Source organism: Ailuropoda melanoleuca, chromosome 1, assembly GCF_002007445.2.
Source record: "Ailuropoda melanoleuca isolate Jingjing chromosome 1, ASM200744v2, whole genome shotgun sequence".
Taxonomy (NCBI): domain Eukaryota; kingdom Metazoa; phylum Chordata; class Mammalia; order Carnivora; family Ursidae; genus Ailuropoda; species Ailuropoda melanoleuca.
This window is the reverse complement of record NC_048218.1, coordinates 78,294,848-78,300,894: the sequence shown is the minus strand read 5'-3', so window position 1 is coordinate 78,300,894 and position 6,047 is coordinate 78,294,848.

The following is a 6,047-nucleotide window of genomic DNA, read 5'->3' as shown; positions in this document are numbered from 1 at the left end:
AGGGTGCTGTCCGGCCTTCCCTTGTGGTTGGTAGTCGCTAAGGGGTGCAGCGATGTCACTGGCTTCACCCGATTCTCTTCTGGAACTTTTCAGGGAAACCGGCCTGGCCGGGAGAGGGAGGAGATGGCCTTTTCTCCCATCCTTGATTCCGTTCTTTATTAATTTTTGTCTTTTTTTGTGCCTTCCCTTGGTTGGAGAGGGTGGCTATCCCTATACTGGGTCTCATGTCTTACTTTTTATTTAGCTTCAATCGTGGATGCTTCCTTCCTAAAAAAAAAAACAAAAAACCTTCATTTGAACACCTATTAAGTGCGCAAGCGCTATGTGAGTACTTGATGTGCTGAAATTAGACACAGTCTCTACTCTGAAAAAGTTAGTGGTCTAGTAAGGGGGAACCATTAAACACATGTATAAACAATGATTTTAAGCGCTAGAGGTATCTACTATAATGATGTCACAGGAGGGATGATTAATTCATTAATCACTCAACAGCATGATACACAGCGGATTCTTGAACAACATGGGTTCGAACTGCTCTGGTCCACTTGTACTTTTTTTTTTTTTTTTTTTTTATAAATATAGGACTGTACTGTCCAGACTTTATCCTCTGGACCTGTCATTTCCCCACCCATTAAAAAAGTATAGTACCTGGCTGGTGAGGTACTTTGGTACCTGTAAAGAGCCATTTGATTTTATTAAAAAACAGCTTTACTAAGATATAATTCACATACCATGCAATGCTCCCATTTAAAGTGAACAATTCAAATGTTTTTTATTGTATTCACTGAACTGTGCAAGCATCACTGCAATTTTAAAAGTTTCATCACCCCTAAAAAGAAATCTGTACTCCTTAATAGTCATTGTACATCTCCCTCTACACCCTCCTCCTGGAACCCTCCTAGCTCTAAGGAATCTGAAATCTACTTTGTCTCTACAGTTTTGCTTATTTTGAACATTTCATATAAATGGAATCATAATATGAAGTCCTTTGTGATTGGCTTCCTTACTCTAATGTGATGTTTCCAAGGTTCTTCTATGTTGTAGCATGTATCAGTATTTCATTCTTTTTTATTAGTGAATAATACTTTATTATATAGATATATCACATTTTATTTATTCATTCATCAGTTGATAGACTTTTGCACCCAAAAGCGCATTTTTCCACGTTTTAGCTATTATGAATAATAATAGCTGCTGCTATGAATATTCATGTACAAGTTTTTGCCTGAACATACATTTTCAATTATTTTGGGGATATACCTAGGGGTGGAATTGCTGGGTTTTATGGTACCTCTATGTTTAACTTTTTTTTTTTTAAGATTTTATTTATTTATTTGACAGAGACAGCCAGCGAGAGAGGGAACACAAGCAGGGGGAGTGGGAGAGGAAGAACAGGCTCATAGCGGAGGAGCCTGATGTGGGGCTCAATCCCAGAATGCAGGGATCACGCCCTGAACCGAAGGCAGACGCTTAACCGCTGTGCCACCCAGGCGCCCCCCTATGTTTAACTTTTTGAGGAACTGCCATTTAATTCTAGCTACCCTAATGAGTGTGAAATGGTATCTCTTTGTGGTTTTGATTTGCATTTTCCTAATAATGATGTTGAGCATCATTTTATTTATGTGACAGAGAGACAGCCAGCGAGAGAGGGAACACAGCAGGGGAGTGGGAGAGGAAGAAGCCGGCTCCCAGCCGAGGAGCCTGATGTGGGACTCGATCCCGGATCGCCGGGATCACGCCCTGAGCCGAAGGCAGATGCTTAACAACTGCGCTACCCAGGCGCCCCAGTTCTACTTCTTGTATAATTAAAAATTTTTTCTCGTCTTCTCCATGCCCCTTGCCACCATTTATCAGGGCCTCATCAACTCCGCTTACCTGGAGAATTTCTAATTACCTTAGAAACTAAATTAGTGTTTGTGGAGTTTTTACAGCTTTAAGCATTTTAAGCAGCTTTATTTCAAGTTCTAATAAGCAAAAAAATAGTGATTAAAAAAGATTCAAACTATTACCTTGGACCTGGAGTTATAGTTTATAAAGATGAAACAGGATAGGGTGTACCTGGGAAAAAAATTCTAGTACACTTTCCCCTAATAATTATGTTTTGAATTTTGCAATGATCCCTTGTGTTTTTGTTCACTTATTAATTTTTAGTCATTTCATTGGCCAGGCTGTATCATTTCTAAACTTCCTTGTAGCCTCCCTGGGAAGAAGAGATTAAATTTCTTTCCTCCTTTTTAACACCTAGACAATTGTCAATGTGTTGTAATTTAAAAATTAAGTGAGGAGCAAACTGATAGGTGTTCATTGTACAATTCTCTCCACTATGTTTGAACATTTTCATAATAAAATGTTGAGGGGAAAAAACATAAGTCAGGTCATGGTACCACATGCTCTGGAACCATCAATGGCTCCTCATAACTTTTAGGATAAAGTTCAAAAACCTTAATACAAGCTGCAATTCTCTGCATGATTTGTTCTTTATCTGCCATTCTCCCACTTGTTTGCTATGCTGTAGGCACACATTTTCTCGCATTCCTTGTATCCTCAATCTTAGACTTTTGAATAAGCTGTTCCCTCTTCCTGGGACATTCAACAACCACCCTTTCTCCCAACACACACCTACACTTGGGCTCCTACTCACATCTCAGGCCTTGCCTTGCTTCCTGGTTTAGATTAGGTCTCTTGTTTACATACTTTTATAAGCATCCCTCATATCATTCATAATGATTGTAGTTACACAACAATACTTTTATAATTATTTTTGTGATTTTGGCTTTTATGTCTGTCTTCCTCACTGGACTAGATTCCTTGAGGACAGGGCCCATGCCTATCTTACCCACTGCTTTATACCTAGTACCAGTACCTGGCATGTTAAGCCTTCAGTTACACTTGTTGAGTGAATGAAAGCCAAGTATGAATTTAGAAATGAGTGGGTAGGCATCAGGTACCTTTTTAGGTCCCTGAGCAGGGGAAAGACTTGCTGAAAGCAAGGAAGACTGTCCTGGCAAAGACATGGAAGTCATTCTGGAGGGCTTATGTGTCATTCATGTCTATATCTCCAACACCTAGTCCAGGGCCAGGCTGTTGAATGAGGGACTGTGTGGCATGTGGTTCCCATACTATAAATACAAGGTGGAGAGAGGACTGGCAGCAAGAATGGAGAGGAAACAGTGAGTGGGTAGACTCTCAGAAGCTGGGCCTCACTGATCCTGATGATGGCAATATGTGGTTAAAAGGCAAAGAGATAGGGGAAAATGACCATAAAAACTTTGTCTTGGTAGGGGAGGTATATGCAGGAGGAAGTAATGTGCCTGTTTGGGAGTACTCTCTTAACGGAGACTTACTCCCACAGCTTAGAGAAAAGCCAGAGGCTGCCCCCGAATTTGATTATTGTTTGTCCTTATAGAGACTAGACCCTTGCTGTTCAACTTCTGTCCGGGAATTCATGAGTTCATTCTTTCTTTGATTTATGGTTTCATTTTTGTTCATTTGGTTATTCAATAAACTGGAGAAGAAAGCAAGAGGCAGATCACAGAGGACTTTGTATGCCTTTTTAAGGAGTTTAGATTTTATTTAGTATAGGGAACAGGGAATTATTGAGGGGTTAAAAGGTGAGTTACATTGTCATGTTTAGGCTGTAGAAAAGTGGTAGCCGTATGGAGTACAGATCCGAGGAGTGATATGGCCAAGGAAGACGGGTGTCTAGGGACAGATGAGGAACAAGACCTCTGCTGTTAGCTGTGCAGGGCATACCTAGCAAGGGTCCATGAGAGCTGACAGCCAGGCAATGTGCTTTGTACACCCAACGGAACACCCTTCTTTTGCAAATTCACATATCATCATTTGGGTAAGTGGCAGCCATGCCAGGAGACCAGTTTCTAGACTCTTTCAATGTTCCAGACAAGGGATAAAAAGAGAAAGTGAGCTAGTGAGTAAGTCTGAACCAGAGCTGTGGCAGTGGTGCTAGAGAAGAATGAATGGACCTGACTTCCTGTGCTTGTTGCTCCAAATTCATCCTTTTTGGCTTCTCGGTGAAAATAGATATGGCCCTTTAAATAAATAAATATATATATTTAAATATATATACACTAAATATATATAAATATGTATACACACTATACACTATATATATATATATATATCTCCTTTTGCCAGTTGGCACTGAAGCTTTGTCAGTATAGGGCATCATGCAGGCATTACAGGAGGAAGGGGTTTACTTCTTAGCTCTAGAGTGTTCCACAGACTCCTGCAGCACATGAAGCTTCCCCAGTGACCAGCTCCTACAGAGATTATAGCTCTCTTCAGCGCTGAGCTTCTGCAGTGTGTTGGCAGCATCTCCAGATCCCAGCTCCTGCAGTGCATGGCTGCAGGAAGCTCCTAGCAGCCAGCGGCTTCCTCTAGAGCACCCACCCCCAACTCCAAGCGGGTTTTGTAGCAGAGGCTTCTGGCTTTTGCAGCATTTGCAGCTTTTCCAGTGCTCTGTTCCTATAGTGCACACAGTATGCAGCGGCACCCAGCGGCACCCAGCGGCACCCAGGGGTACCCAGCGGCACCCAGCAGCTGGTGGCTTTCCCTGGCTCCACATCAGGTGGTTTTGTAGGTGAGACACTGCCCCATGAACAGCTTTCCCTGGTATCCTAGAGGGAAGATTTCTGAAAAATTCTAGAGAGCAGATTTCCATTATGTTCTGTCAGGATAGCATCTCAGCAACTTCTCTGTCATCCAGTGAGCCACAGCTGTGCTCTCTATGAAAAGGTCTGGACCTCAGCTCTTGAGGAGAGGAAGGTCTTTTTGGGGGGACTCTGTGATAGACCTAGGGGTAGGGCTTCTCCTTATATCTGCTATTCCTATGTTCTTTAGAGATCCCTTTACTTCTTCATAGTTAGTTTCTCATTACCCTGTCCCCAGTTATAGTTAATAATTCTTTATATTAAAGGTTTGAGGTCAGAGTAAAGTGGTGTCAGGAGAAAGCCTGGCTTTGCAGATGGGGGAAGGGGCTATGAGCCAAGGAATGTGGTTAGCCTCTAGAACTGGAAAAGAACCTTCTGGAACAAACTGGAAGATCAAACAGGAAGTTGCTGCTGGGGAATTCCGTGCTGGGTAGAATGGCTTGGGGAGGCTTGCAGCTTTCCTACTTCAAATCCCATGGTTTCAGGGCTCGGCATGACTCAGGGGTGCAAACTCTGGAGGGTCCACCCTGGAATGTGACTCAGGAACTCTGATCAGTCTCCCTTGTTCATATCTGAAACTGGCAAGTTTACAAAACCCAAAAGCTCTTATAATCAGAAAAGATAAATTCCATATAAGGAAGAAAAACACAGTGGAAAATTCCATGGGAAATATTTGAAATCGTCTTATTCTTGCGTCAGCCAGATGGATACCATGGCTGTATATCTGGATAAAGCCTGTCCTTCTAGGAAGTGAACACCTGGAGGGTGCCTCTGGTTATTAAAGTTTGTTTGAATGCCATACAAACAAAAAATTCTCAGTTCATGTTACTGTGTGGCTTATCTCTCCCAATTGGACCCTGATTCAGCATTGCTCCCAGGAGTGGTCCCCTAAAATTCTGCTGGGGTGTGGAAGTGAAGGCAAGAGAAAAGCTAGACGAACTTCTAGGTTTAGCTTGGGTGACAAGGTGGAAGGACAATGGTGCCATTAACTAGGGAGGAAAATAAGGGCAAATGGGCAGAATGATGAGTTCAGTTTGGGACATGTGGAAGTGAGGTTTTGCAGGGACATCCAAGCAAAGATGTCCAGTGAGTACTGGTTATCGCAATATGGGACTCAGGGGAGATCTGGGTAGAATATACAGAACTGGAATTACCAGTATAGAGATGGTGAAGGAAACCTTCCACTGAATAAGCAAGATTACTAAAGGAGGGATGTGGGGGTGTCCTCAGAGAACTAATAGTAGATCAAGTGACTCAACACCTGTCCATTGCTTGGAAACAGGACTGTGGAAGTCAAAACTTGGAGACTTAGTTGAGGCAGGTTTTCATGAACCAGTTTAGAACTGAGAAGAAATTAAGGAAACAGTATGATGACTA